The following is a 15,196-nucleotide window of genomic DNA, read 5'->3' as shown; positions in this document are numbered from 1 at the left end:
AGAATCAACCCAGATATGTATTTCTAGTGAGGATTTATACTTAAAACATATGCACCAGTGGTATGTTACCTACTGGTTCTGTGGGCATGGCTTGGTGGGCGTAGCTTGGTGGGAGTCATGTGACTGGGTGGGCGTGGCTATGTTGTCATGTAACTGCGGGATCAAAAGACAGAAACTCACTTTAACTATATCCTTCTGGAGAAGGGTTAGGCTAGATGACCTGCAGGTCCCTTCCAGCCCTGGATCATCCTCTGAAGGTGTGTCTAGTGGCAGGTTTGTGGTCCTTCCTTTCTCTCCTTTTTCACTCCCCCCCCTCTTTTTCTTACTTTCTTTCTCTTTCTTTCTTTCTCCTTCCTTCCTTCCTTCCTTCCTTCCTTCCTTTCCTTCTCAGCACCCCCCCCATCCCCTGTCTTTGGCCTAGCAGTCTTCAAAGAAGCCTGCCTGGAGCAAAAAATGGACCCACAGCCCCATGTTTCTGGAGAGCCTGTAGTAAAAAAAAAAAGCTTAAGTTTTTTTTTAAGTTCCAAAGATCAGCTGTGTGACGTGTGATCGTTGAAACATTTTTTAAAACTTTTTTTTAGTATTTTTTACTACCTGTTCTGCAAACTGGTATCATTTTCTCCTATTAGTTCGGGCGAACTGGCGCGAACCGGTATCATTTCACCCCTGATGCACACAAACACACACACACACACACACACACAGTATGGTGAAGCATCCCTTCCCTTTGTCTGAATAGTAAATAGTACTGGCATCATATCATATCTGGGCCATCATGTAACTTCATGGTTTTCTAACTTTTCTTAACAATACATAGAGGGTTGCAACTTCTCTGGAGTTTGCAGTCCTTCCCTGCATATCCTTGGATACGTTTGGAACAACTGACCATCATGTCTTTCAACTTGGATCAAAGATTAAACACTGATTGTTATTCCAGCCTCTGTTTAAGTCATCTTCTTTTTGGGCTCACTGTGGATTAAGCATTTCATGGAACGTAACCGTACACCAAATGAAAAAATTATATGCCTTGGAAATGAGATATTATTTGTACACAACGGTTGATTTCCATGCCCTCGCTGCCAGGGAGCTTTGTGAGAACAGCTCCCCCTGGTGTGAAACCTGATCAAGAGGGGCAGGACCCAAACTGTAAGAATCTTAAGGTTTCAAAGAAAGACCTATCGTATTTTTTGGAATATAAGACGCACCTTTTTCCCTCAAAAAAGAGACTGAAAATCTGGGTGCATCTTATACACTGAATACAGCATTTATTTGCCTCCCCAAAACCCTACCCCCTTCACCAAAATGGCGGTACATAGCCTTTAGGAGGCTTCCAGAGTGTTCCTGGCGCCTGGGGAGGGCAGAAATGAGCAAACAATGGGCCCCTTTTTGCTTAATTTTCCCCTGCAGCCCCCAGGGGCACTCTATAAGCCTCCTAAACGCTATGCATGCACCTTTATTTGACATAACACGGGTTGTTTTTTCCCTGGTTTAGCCCCCCACCCCACTCCCCAGAGCATTCTACAAGCCTCCTAAAGGCTATTCATACACTTTTTGGGGGGGAGAAAGGGCCCTTTTTCATGAGAAACGGGCCATTTTTGGGAGGTCTGCAGCATGCAAAAACTTTTTTTTTTAAAAAAAAAAAATTGCCTCTTCAAAATCTTGCTGCGTCTTATACTCTGAAAAATACGGTCTGTGAAATTGGCAGTTTTTGCTTGGTTTCAGATTCACTTCCTCTCACTGTGTCTCTTGCACAGTAATAGACGGCTGTGTCCTCCAGTTTGAGGCTGTTCATTTGCAGATATACCTGGCTTTTGGCATCGTCCCTGGAGATGGTGAAGCGTCCTTTCACTTTGTCTGAGTAGTAAATATTTGAAGACCATATATATGCCACCCATTCAAGTCCTTTCCCAGGTGCCTGTCTCACCCAGCTCATGCCATAGCTGCTGAAACTGCTGAATCCAGAGGCTTGGCAGGAGAGATGGAGGGACTCTCCAGGTCTTCTCACATCCCCTCCAGACTCCACCAACTGGACTTGAGATTGGACTTCTAAAAAGAAAAGTATTTTAGTGAGATCTCCTGCGTACAAGAAAAGCAAATGGAAGGAAATTCCCTAGAGAGGGAAACAATTACCTTTGAGGGATGCAAGTAAGAGCACCAACTGCAGCCATGGGGCCATTTTGGCTTTCTCTAATGACTGGAGAAGAATGATTTGTGAAAGTGCTCAAGATTTGTGCTGGTGGGTGTAGCCTTAAAAGTAAAACCAACTCACTCCTTTAAAGGGGAAATTGCACCTCGATTTACATATTGGTTGAGATAAAAGAGCTCCTTGCTGCATTTATCTCAATAGTTTTCCTTGTAGGCTCCTACAATGGTGATATTTAAGTAGCATTCCTGCCTTGACAAAACTGAAGGCATCCTTTAATTAGAACAATTAAAGGAAAGCCTTGAAAATGTTCACCACTTTTCAGAATTGATTCAAGCTAACATATGATGAAGATGTACTAAGTATGCACTCAATGCACAATCTCCAAGACCGAGTTATACTAACAAAATATCTTTGGATTCTTCAACTAATTCAGGTTAATCTACATTTAGCAAAGCACAAGTACAGTCAACTCAAGTATGCCTTTATGGCGAGGATTTATATTTAAAAAAGACACACAAGAGACATGCATTATGTGTGTGGTTTATTAGAAGTGTTATGGAAACAGTAGATACTCACACAGTCTAATAAACAATGAGAAGGGAAGGAAGGGAAGGGAAATGAAAAGGGAAGGGAAGAAGGAAAGGAGAGGAGAGGAAAGGAAAGGAAAGGAAAGAAGATTAAGGAAAGGAAAGGGAAGGAAGAAGGAAAGGAAAGGAAGGGAAGGAAGAAGGGAAGGGAAGGAAGAAGGAAGAAGGGAATGGAGAAGAAGAAAGGAAAGGAAAGGAAAAGGAAAGGATGAAAGAATAAAGTAAAGAAAGAATAAAAAATCAGAAAGAGAAAAGGAGAAGAAATGGGAAAAAGAAACTTCCAGTTTGAAATACATTACATTATAAACTTTTATGATTGCCAAAAAGACCACATTTTTTGTTTTCTTATTTTTTTCTGATCATCAGAACCACAATTTTTTTCTGATCATCAGAACCACAAATCATGAGAAATATATATATTAAATAAAAAAACAACATTAAAAATAAAAATATGGTTTTCTGCCTGCATGGTCTTCTGTGATAAGCCGAAGGACAGAAAGAGGGAGTAGTGACCTTCCTCCCATATTTAGTCATACCAGGGGTTGTAACACAAATACATTCCTATTTCCCTGGCTCAACTGATAAGGAGGCGAGCATGTGGTTTAGTGGCTAAGACTCCTGCCTAAGATATAATACAGCCCAGGTTCAAATCCCAGTAAGGGTATAGCTAGCTGATGAGAGCTAATTAGCTCTAAATAGATCTATACTATTCTCCCTTTATTTATTTATCAGTACAAATACAACATTTTATATATATATAGTATTAGACACAAATTTCATACATTTTCCAGTCAACCTTGCAGACAGATTTTCTTTCTGATTCAAAAAAAAAAAAAACAGGTTAGCCATCTCCCCAAATGTCTTCATCTTCTCCAGCCGTTCCTCCATTGTGGGCAGTTTGGGGTCTTTCCATTTTTGAGTATATAATACACTCCCTGTGGTTATCTGAGATAAAATGACTCTGTGGAGCCATCTTGTTCCAATAGGATTCCTTTGCCCCGTTTGCTCCGGTCAAGGGGCCTGCTGTGAGCCCTGTCAGCCAAGGAATTTCAGTTGAAGGGGTCATGGAGAGGAGCCTTCTCTTCGGTGGCCCCATTTTGTGGCACAATCTGCCACCAGGAGTGAGAACTGGCTCCATTCTTTTGGCCTTGGAGAAGGGCATCAAATCCTGGTTTTGCCAGAGGCCTTGGGGACACGAAAGGATTGATCAATGCTGGAAGTGATTGACACTTCAACAACAACATCTAATTCCTGTGAGACACCTGTCTCCTTGTTCGAGGATTTATATAACCTTATAACTGCAATTGTAATTTAAGGAAAATTTGCCTTTTTGTCTATCATGTTATGGTTCGAAAGTCGTCCACGGTTGCCTTATCATTGAGGGAAGCAGCAGAAGAATTCAACAAGCAAACAAATAATAAAAAACGAAGTCCCATGACTTTTCTTCTTGTTTCCTGTCCATTAGTCCCAAAAGAAAACCGCTCCAGTTTCAAATGTACGTTAGCTTGTAAAAACTTCTGGATTACTGTGTGAATTTGTATCCATGAATTTTGAGCTGTTTTGCATATCTGCTTCAAATGATCAATTGTCCCTTTAGGTTGTTTCAATGTACAGAAAAATATGAAGAACATTTCCAGATTGTAGACAACTTCTCTGTTGAAAAATCTGTCTGTCTGTCTGTCTGTCTGTCTGTCTGTCTGCCTGCCTGCCTGCCTGCCTGCCTGCCTGTCTGTCTGTCTATTGTAGGAAGTTATCACCCAGCCCTCTCCCAGAAAAATGAAATATCCTAGGAAATATTGAAAAGGCAGAATATTTCTCTGGATGTGAAAAGGAAGAAACATGTTTTATAAAGAGGGAATAGCTCCCTGTAGCGCTCCTGCCTCCACCCACTTTGTCAATGGGCCATTAAGGTGGCCAAGCCAGTCCCTTTACATAATAAAGAGTTCTCCCCTTCAGCTCCAGGGGGATGGGATTAAGGCATGATAGTATTGGCCCTTTACCCAACTGACCACATGGCATTTGAGAACTCAAACAAACCTGGATTCAAAACACAGCCAAGAGGGTTGCCCCGGCATGGCCCAACGGGAGTCTGATAACCAATCAGAATACAAGCTCAAGATCAAAGGCCAGAGAGGGCATAAAACCAGGGACTCAGCATCTCAGTCCTTCCTTCTCTTCTTCTCCACCAACATTGAAGCATGTGATCACCTTTTCTGTTCAGGGATCAAGCCGTGTGGTCTTGTCCACCATTAAAACCATCTTTCCAAGCAGCCTCCATGTCTCCAGTGTCTTTTTCCCCACTTGGAGCTGAGCCCATTTCTTCCAACATTATCATCTATCATATCTGTCTGTCTGTCTATCATCTATCATGTCTGTCTCTCTGTCTGTCTGTCTCTCTATTGATCGATCATTCATTCATTCATTTATCATTATTTATCTATCTATCTATCTATCTATCTATCTATCTATCTATCTATCTATCTATCTATTTCATGATGAGGATTATATTTTTCTCAGATGTGAGATTTTAATGTAAACTTTTCACTGAACTATTACGGAAACAAGATTTTAAAAAAATTGTCATGCCAAAGAAAAAAACCCAACAACCTAAAATGAGACAATATCTGATGAGAGGTTCTCTTCTCTACCCCACCCCCACCGGGTACATACGCCATGGGGTTTCATGTGACAACATTGCCCCCTAGTGCCAAAAGTGAGGAGGTGAGGACACAACTTCCCGATTCTCCAAGGAAGTCGTTGAAGTCCAGATGCTTCCTCAATTTTTGTATGGCAGTTTAGATATTTAAACAGATGATCATATGTTTTCATTTATTTCCATCTGCCACAGTACTAAAGGGACAACATTCATTCAATGCACTAGTAGTAGTAGTAGAACTAGTGCTAGTGCTAGTAGTAGTAGTAGTAGTAGTAGTAGTAGAAGAAGAAGAAGAAGAAGAAGAAGAAGAAGAAGAAGAAGAAGAGTTCTTTATGAAGCCAGATCACTTCGTAAACAGGGAAGATGAAATTGAAATTTTCATGCCATTTTGATTATTTTACATTTTCTTCCAGTAAACTCTGTAATTGGACTTAGAACAAAAGAGTTCAAAAGTTCTTACTAGAAAGTGATCAATTCTCAATGAGTAATTAGGATATGGGATGGGAGGGAAGGGGAAGGGAAGAATAGTGAAGGGGAGGGGAGGGGAGGTAAATGGAGAGGAGAGGACTCTTATATTCCAGCTTCTACGCCCTTCCTTGGTTTCACACTACATACAATTATTAGGAGTTTTAGGGCATCCTTATTTTATTATATAGCTACATTTCTACTGATGGAGGAAGGTATGCTGTTAAACATATTTCAACTTTCAAATCTCTCGCTCTGTCTCTCTCTCTCCTTCTCTCCCTCCCTGTGTATATGTGCTCTGGATGAGAGAGAGACAGAGAGAGAGAGAGAGAGGGAGAGGGAGAGGGAGAGAGGGAGAGAGAGAGAGAGAGAGAGAGAGAGAGAGAGAGAGAGAGATACTTGCACACAAAGGTGGAAGGCGGCAGATCTGAGGACTGAACTACAAATCCAATCATTGACTAAAGGGTTCTAACTAAGGAATACAATTCTCTCTCTCTCAGAGGTAATCATTGGCAAGAAAAGAAAGAGCTGATAATGAAAATGTGTGTGTGTGTATCAGTATTCTCTCTCTCTCTCTATCTCTCTCTCTCTCTCTCTCTTTCTCTCTCTCTCTCTCACACACACACAGACACACAACACATTTTCATTATCAGTTCTTTCTTGTCTTAGCAATCACTTTCTCTCATAGAAAAAGGCAGCCTTCTGAGCCTGAATTGACTTGCACAGATGTTCTGATGAATTTTAGGTTTTTGCCAAGCTTCAGATTCACTTCCTCTCACTGTGTCTCTCGCACAGTAATAGACTGCTGTGTCCTCTGGTTTGAGATTGTTCATTTGCAAATACAGCTGGCTTTTGGCATCGTCCCTGGAGATGGTGAAGCGTCCCTTTACTTTGTCTGAGTAGTAAGTGCTAGTACGTGCCACCCATTCCAGTCCTTTCCCAGGAGCCTGTCTCACCCAGGCCATGTGATAGTAGCTGAAGGAGAATCCTGAGGCTTGTCAGGAGAGACGGAGGGACTCCCCAGGTCTTCTCACACCCCCTCCAGTTTCCACCAACTGGACTTGAGATTGGACTCCTAAAAAGAAAAATGTTTCATTGAGATCTCCTGTATACAAGAAAAGCAAATAGAAGGAAGTTCTATGCAGAAGGAAACAATTACCTCCAAGGGATGCAAGCAAGAAGACCAACCTCAGCCATGGGGTCATTTTGGCTTTCTCTAAGGAATGGAGAAGAATCGATTCGGGAAAAAGCTCAAGATTTGTGCTGGTGGGTGTAGCCTTAAAAGTAAAACCACCTGACTCCTTTAAAGGGGAAATTGTCTCTTGATTTACATATTGGTTGAGATAAAAGAGCTCCTCAGTGCATTTATCTCACAGTTTTCTTTTAACACTCCCTACAATGGTGATCTTTAAATAAGTTTCTACCCTTGACAAAACCGAAGGCATCCTTTAATTAGAGCAATTCAACAAAAGCCTTGAAAATGTTCACCACTTTTCAGAATTGGTTCAAGCTAACATATGGTGAACCTGTGCTAAGCATGAAGTAAATGCACAATCTCTCCGTTGGCCGAGTTATACTACCAAAATCACTTTGGATTTTAGCAAAGCATAAGTAGAATCAACCCAGATATGTATTTATAGTGATGATTTTATTTAAAATATACGCACCAGTGGTGAAATATTTTTTTTTAACTACTGGTTCTGTGGGCATGGCTTGGTGGGCGTAGCTTGGTGGGGGTCATGTGACTGGGTGGGCGTGGCTATGTTGTCATGTAACTGCAGGATCAAAAGACAGAAACTCACTTTAACTATGTCCTTCTGGAGAAGGGTTAGACTAGATGACCTTCAGGTCCCTTCCAGCCCTGGATTATCCTCAAAAGTTCTGTCTGGTGCCAGGTTTGTGGTCCTTCCTTCCTCTCCTTTTTCACTCCCTCCCTTTCTTTTTCTTTCTTTCTCTTTCCTTCCTTTCTTCCTTCCTTTCTTCCTTTCTTTCTCAGCACGCCCCCACCCCCTGTCTTTGGCCTAGCAGTCTTCAGCCTGCCTAGAGCAAAAAATGGACCCTCACCCCCCATGTTTCTGGAGAGTCTGTAGTTAAAAAAAAAGAAGCTTAAAACGCTTTTAAAAAGTTACGAAGATCAGCTGTGCGACGTGCATCATTGGAACTTTTTAAAAAAACTTTTTTTTAGTATTTTTTACTACCAGTTCTGCAAACTGGTAGCATTTTGTACTATTAGTTCGGGCGAACTGATACACACACACACACACAAACACACACACACACACACAAACACACACACACACACACACAGTATGGTGAAGCATCCCTTCACTTTGTCTGAATAGTAAATAGTACTGGGTCATCATACCTTATCTGGACCATCATGTAACTGATGGTTTCATAACTTTTCTTAACAATATGTAAGGGGTTACAACTTCTCTGGAGTTTACAGTCCTTCCCTGCATATCCTTGGATACGTTTGGAAGAACCGACCATCATGTCTTTCAGCTTTGATCAAAGATAAAACGTTGATTGTTTTTCCAGCCTCTCTTTAAATCTTCTTCTTTTTGGGCTCACTGTGGTTTAAGCGTTTCATGGAACCTAACCGTACACCAAATGAAAAACGATGTGCCTTGGAAATTAGATATTATTTGTACACAACGGTTGATTTCCATTCCCTCGCTGCCAGGGAGCTTTGTGAGAACAGCTCCCCCTGGTGTGAAACCTGATCCAGAGGGGCAGGCCCCAAACTGTAAGAATCTTAAGGTTTCAAAGAAAAACCTATCGTATTTTTTGGAGTATAAGACGCAACTTTTTCCCTCAAAAAAGAGGCTGAAATTCTGGGTGCGCCTTATACACTGAATACAGCATTTATTTGCCTCCCCAAACCCTGCCCCCTTCACAAAAATGGCGGTACATAGCCTTTAGGAGGCTTCCAGAGTGCTCCTGGCACCTGGGGGGGGGGGCAGAAATGAGCAAACAATGGGCCCCTTTTTGCTTAATTTTCCCCCCCAACCCCCAGGGGCACTGTATAAGCCTCCTAAACTCTATGCATGTACTTTTTTTTGACATAACACGGGCCGTTTTTTTCCCGGTTTTGCCCCACCCCGCATTTCCCGGAGCATTCTACAAGCCTCCTAAAGGCTATTCATACACCTTTTTTGGGGGGGGGGAAATGGGCCCATTTTCGTGAGAAACGGGCCATTTTTGGGAGGTCTGCAGCGTGCAAAAACTTTTTTTTTTTTTAAAAAAATTGCGTCTTCGAAATCTTGCTGCGTCTTATACTCTGAAAAATACGGTCTGTGAAATTGGCAGTTTTTGCTTGGCTTCAGATTCACTTCCTCTCACTGTGTCTCTCGCACAGTAATAGACAGCTGTGTCCTCCAGTTTGAGGCTGTTCATTTGCAGATACAGCTGGCTTTTGGCATCGTCCCTGGAGATGGTGAAGCGGCCCTTGACTTTGTCTGAGTAGAAAATATTTGAAGACCATATATATGCCACCCATTCAAGTCCTTTCCCAGGTGCCTGTCTCACCCAGACCATCTCATAACTGCTGAAACTGCTGAATCCAGAGGCTTGGCAGGAGAGATGGAGGGACTCCCCAGGTCTTCTCACATCTCCTCCAGTTTCCTGCGACCTATCCGCTCACACAGAGAGGGGCTCCTCCTGGTGCCGTCCGCTAGGCAATGCCAGCGGGCGACACCTAGGAGTAGGTCCTTCTCTGTGATGGGCCCAACCCTCTGGAATGACCTCCCCCCAGACATTCGAACTACCACCGACCTCCGTTACTTCCGGCAAAAGTTAAAGACTCACCTATTTCAATCAGCTGGCCTGGCACTTTCTTAGTTTTTTACCTCCCGGGGATTCATTTTATTTTAATTGGGTTTGGGGTTTTAATTGGGATGTTTTTAGGGTTAGAATATATTTATTTCTTATACAGTCTATCTCCCCCTCCAAATGTATTTTAAATGTATTTTATTGTTATGACTGTATTTTATTTGCATTGACTGTACACCGCCCCGAGTCCCTTGTTGGGAGAGGGGGCGGTCTAAAAATCTAAGAAATAAATAAATAAAATAAATTTCCACCAACTGGACTTGAGATTGGACTCCTAAAAAGAAAAGTGTTTCATTGAGATCTCCTGTATACAAGAAAAGCAAATGGAAGGAAATTCCCTAGAGAGGGAAACAATTACCTCTGAGGGATGCAAGTAAGAACACCAACTGCAGCCATGGGGCCATTTTGGCTTTCTCTAATGACTGGAGAACAATGATTTGTGAAAGTGCTCAAGATTTGTGCTGGTGGGTGTAGCCTTAAAAGTAAAACCAACTGACTCCTTTAAAGGGGAAGTTGCACCTCGATTTACATATTGGTTGAGATAAAAGAGCTCCTTGGTGCATTTATCTCAATAGTTTTCCTTGTAGGCTCCTACAATGGTAATCTTTAAGTAACATTCCAGCCTTGAGAAAACAGAAGGCATCCTTTAATTAGAACAATTAAAGGCAAGCCTTGAAAATGTTCACCACTTTTCAGAGTTGATTCAAGCTAACATATGATGAACAAGCACAAACGGTGCATTGAATACACAATCTCTATGTAGACCGTGTTATACTAACAATATATCTTTGGATTCTTCAACTAATTCAGGTTGCTCTGAATTTAGCAAAGCTTATGGCGAGGATTTATATTTAAAACAGGCACACAAGAGACATGAGTTATGTGTGTGTTTTATTAGAAATGTTATGGAGACAGTAGATACTCATACAGTCTAATAAACAATGAGAAGGAAAGGAAGGGAAGAGAAATGGAATGGATAGGGAAGGGGAGGAGAGGAAAGGGAAGGAAGGGAAGGAAGAAGAGAAGGGAAGGTAGAAGGGAAGAAGGAAGAAGGGAATGGAGGGGAAGTAAAGGAAAAGGAAAGGATGAAATAAAAAAAGGAAAGAAAGAACAAAAAATCAGAAAGAGACTATACTTTGAATATTGAATGGTACCCATGAAAGGAACATTAGAAACCCTCTTCGATTATATATAAAGATTAATTTTTTTAAAAAAGAACTAAGTTAGATATAGTTAAGTTTTGAATATTAGGGGGTAAATGTTATGATACAGGATATAGTTAAATAAAGGAGGGAAAATGATAATAAGGTATATATAGGCATGGGTACAATGTAAGGAAATTGGATGTAAATTGCAAATAATGATTTGGAAGGAAGGATTAGAAAATTTTGTTATTGAATATTATGAATGTTTAGCTAGAATAGGACATAAAGATTCAGTCTTATTGGAGAATTTTAGAAATAGTAAATGAAATGCTAGTATGTGGTTATGTATTAAATCTTGGTATATTTTATGTTGAAGGACGTTTAAACAATTATAGTCAAATATAAATATGATGATGGTAATATGTATAAATATTTGAGTTAAAATACTTGAATTAATATGAATTATGTTTGATGACTGTGGAAGAGATGCACAAAAGTCTTTTGTAACCAACTGATACACTTTCTACAGTATGTAAAGAAGGAAGATTTTATGTGTTGTGTTTGTTTTGAAAATAAAAAATAAAAACAAAAATTATTTTTAAAAAAATCAGAAAGAGAAAATGAGAAGAAATGGGAAAAAGAAACTTCCAGTTTGAAATACGTTACATTATAAACTTTTATGATTGCCAAAAAGACCACATTTTTTTTCTGTTTTCTTGTTTTTTCTGATCATCAAAACCACAAATAACGAGAATATTTTTGGGGGGTATTACACACAAATTTCATACAATTTCCAGACAACCCTGAAGATAGATTTTCTTTCTGATTAAAAAAAAAAATTAGCTTAGCCATCTCCCCCAATGTCTTCATCTTCTCCAGCCGTTCCTCCATTGTGGGCAGTTTGGGGTCTTTCCATTTTTGAGCATATAATACACTTCCTGCAGTTATCCAAGATAAAATGACTCTGTGGAGCCATCTTGTTCCAATAGGATTCCCTTGCCCCGTTTGCTCCGGTCAAGGGGCCTGCTGTGAGCTCTGTCAGCCAAGGAATTTCAGTTGAAGGGGTCATGGAGAGGAGCCTCCTCTTCGGTGGCCCCGTTTTGTGGCACAATCTGCCACCAGCAGTGAGAACTGGCTCCATTCTTTTGGCCTTGGAGAAGGGAATCAAATCCTGGTTTTGCCAGAGGCCTTGGGGACAGGAAAGGATTGATCAATGCTGGAAGTGATTGACACTTCAACAACAACATCTAATACCTGTGAGACACCTGTCTCCTTGTTCCATGATTTATATAACCTTATAACTGCAATTGTAATTTAGCAAAATTTGCCTTTTTGTCTATCATGTTATGGTTCGAAAGTTGTCCACGGTTGCCTTATCATTGAGGGGAGCAGCAGAAGAATTCAACAAGCAAACAAATAATATAAAACGAAGTTCCATGACTTTTCTTCTTATTTGCTGTCCATTAGTCCCAAAAGAAAACCGCTCCAATTTCTTTCAACACTATCATCTATCATATATCATGTCTGTCTGTCTGTCTGTCCGTCCGTCCGTCCGTCCGTCCGTCCGTCCGTCCGTCCATCCATCCATCCATCCATCCATCCATCCATCCATCCATCCATCCATCTATCTATCTATCTATCTATCTATCTATCTCTCATGTCTGTCTGTCTGTCTGTCTGTCTGTCTTCTGACTGTCTGTCTCTCTATCGATCAATCATTCATTCATTCAATTATCATTATCTATCTATCTATCTATCATCTATCTATCTATCTATCTATCTATCTATCTATCTATCTATCTGTTTCATGATGAGGATTATATTTTTCTCAGATGTGAGATTTTCATGTAAACTTTTCACTGAACTATTACGGAAACAAGATTAAAAAAAATTGTCATGCCAAAGGAAAAAACCCAACAACCTAAAATGAGACAATATCTAATGAAAGGTTTTCTTCTCTACCCCACCCCCACCGGGTACATGCGCCATGGGGTTTCATATGACAACATTGCCCCCTAGTGCCAAAAGTGAGGAGGTGAAGACACAACTTCCCGATTCTCCGAGGAAGTCTTTTATGTCCAGATGCTTCCTCAATTTTTGTATGGCAGTTTAGATATTTAGACAGGTGATCATATGGTTTCATTTATTTCCATCTGCCACAGTACTAAAGGGACAACATTCATTCAATGCACTACTACTACTAGTAGAACTACTACTACTAGTAGTAGTAGTAGTTCTTTATGAAGCCAGATCACTTCGTAAACAGGGAAGATGAAACTGAAATTTTCAAGCCATTTTGATTATTTTACATTTTCTTCCAGTAAACTCTGTAATTGGACTTAGAACAAAAGAGTTCAAAAGTTCTTACTAGAAAGTCATGAATTCTCAATGAGTAATTAGGATATGGGATGAGAGGGAAGGGGAAGGGAAGAATAGTGAAGGGGAGGGGAGGGGAGGTAAGGGGAGAGGAGAGGAGTCTTATATCCCAGCTTCTACGCCCTTCCTTGGTTTCACACTACAAACAATTATTAGGAGTTTTAGGGCATCCTTATTTTATTAAATAGCTACATTTCTACTGATGGAGGAAGGTATGCTGTTAAACATATTTCAACTTTCAAATCTCTCTCTCTGTCTCTCTCTCCTTCTCTCCCTCCCTGTGTATCTGTGCACTGGATGAGAGAGAGAGAGAGAGAGAGAGAGAGAGAGAGAGAGAGAGAGAGAGAGAGAGAGAGAGAGAGAGAGAGAGAGAGAGAGAGAGAGAGAGAGAGAGAGAGAGATACTTGCACACAAAGGTGGAAGGCGGCAGATCGGAGGACTGAACTACAAATCCAATCATTGACTAAAGGGTTCTAACTAAGGAATACAATTCTCTCTCTCTCAGAGGTAATCATTGGCAAGAAAAGAAAGAGCTGATAATGAAAATGTGTTTGTATGTGTATCAGTAATCTCTCTCTCTCTCTCTCTCTCTCTCTCACACACACACAGACACAAAAAAAAAACACATTTTCATTATCAGTTCTTTCTTGTCTTAGCAATCAGGCAGTTTTGTCAGTTTCTCTCATAGAAAAAGGCAGCCTTCTGAGGGTGAATTGACTTGCAGAGATGTCCTGAAGAATGTTAGGTTTTTGCTTGGCTTCAGATTCACTTCCTCTCAATGTGTATCTTGCACAGTAATAGACTGCTGTGTCCTCTGGTTTGAGATTGTTCATTTGCAGATACAGCTGGCTTTTGGCATCGTCTCTGGAGATTGTGAAGCGTCCCTTGACTTTGTCAGAGTAGTAAAGATTTGAAGACCATATATATGCCACCCATTCCAGTCCTTTCCCAGGAGCCTGTCTCACCCAGGCCATGGCATAGCTGCTGAAGGTGAATCCTGAGGCTTGGCAGGAGAGACGGAGGGACTCCCCAGGTCTTCTCACATCTCCTCCAGTTTCCACCAACTGGACTTGAGATTGGACTCCTAAAAAGAAAAGTATTTCATTGAGATCTCCTGTATACAAGAAAAGCAAATGGAAGGAAATTCCCTAGAGAGGGAAACAATTACCTCTGAGGGATGCAAGTAAGAGCACCAACTGCAGCCATGGGGCCATTTTGGCTTTCTCTAATGAATGGAGAACAATGATTTGGGAAAGTGCTCAAGATTTGTGCTGATGGGTGTAGCCTTAAAAGTAAAACCACCTGACTCCTTTTAAGGGGAAATTGTGTCTCGATTTACATATTGGTTGAGATAAAAGAGCTTGTTGGTGCATTTATCTCAATAGTTTTCCTTGTAAGCTCCTACAATAGTGTTCTTTAAGTAACATTGCAGCCTTGAGAAAACTGTAGGCATCCTTTAATTAGAACAATTAAAGGCAAGCCTTGAAAATGTTCACCACTTTTCAGAGTTGATTCAAGCTAACATATGATGAGCAAGCACTAAGTGTGCATTAAATACAGAATCTCTATGTAGACCGAGTTATACTAACAAAATATCTTTGGATTCTTCAACTAATTCAGGTTGATCGGCATTTAGCAAAGCTTATGGCGAGGATTTATATTTTAAACAGACACACAATTTATTTATTTGTTTATTTATTAATCCAATTTATATGCCGCCCCCTCTCCACCAAGGGACTCGGGGCGGCGTACAATTTATTATACAACAAATAAATAACAAGGAAGAGATATACAAAAAACATTGTACAACACATAATAAATAAATAATCAATTAATTAAAAACAGCAAAATGCGAGTAAAAACAATTAAAATACCCAGAGTCAAACTTAATTTACAATTTTATCCAGAGGGATTAGAAAATAGCTATAATTCAGGCCAGGCCAGCTAGTTGGAACAGGTGGGTCTTGAGTTTCGTGCGGAAGGAGCG

The sequence above is a fragment of the Natrix helvetica genome (genome assembly GCF_964273705.1).
Source record: "Natrix helvetica genome assembly, chromosome: W".
Taxonomy (NCBI): domain Eukaryota; kingdom Metazoa; phylum Chordata; class Lepidosauria; order Squamata; family Natricidae; genus Natrix; species Natrix helvetica.
The sequence above is the reverse complement of the archived record's forward strand: the minus strand, read 5'-3'. Positions refer to the sequence as shown.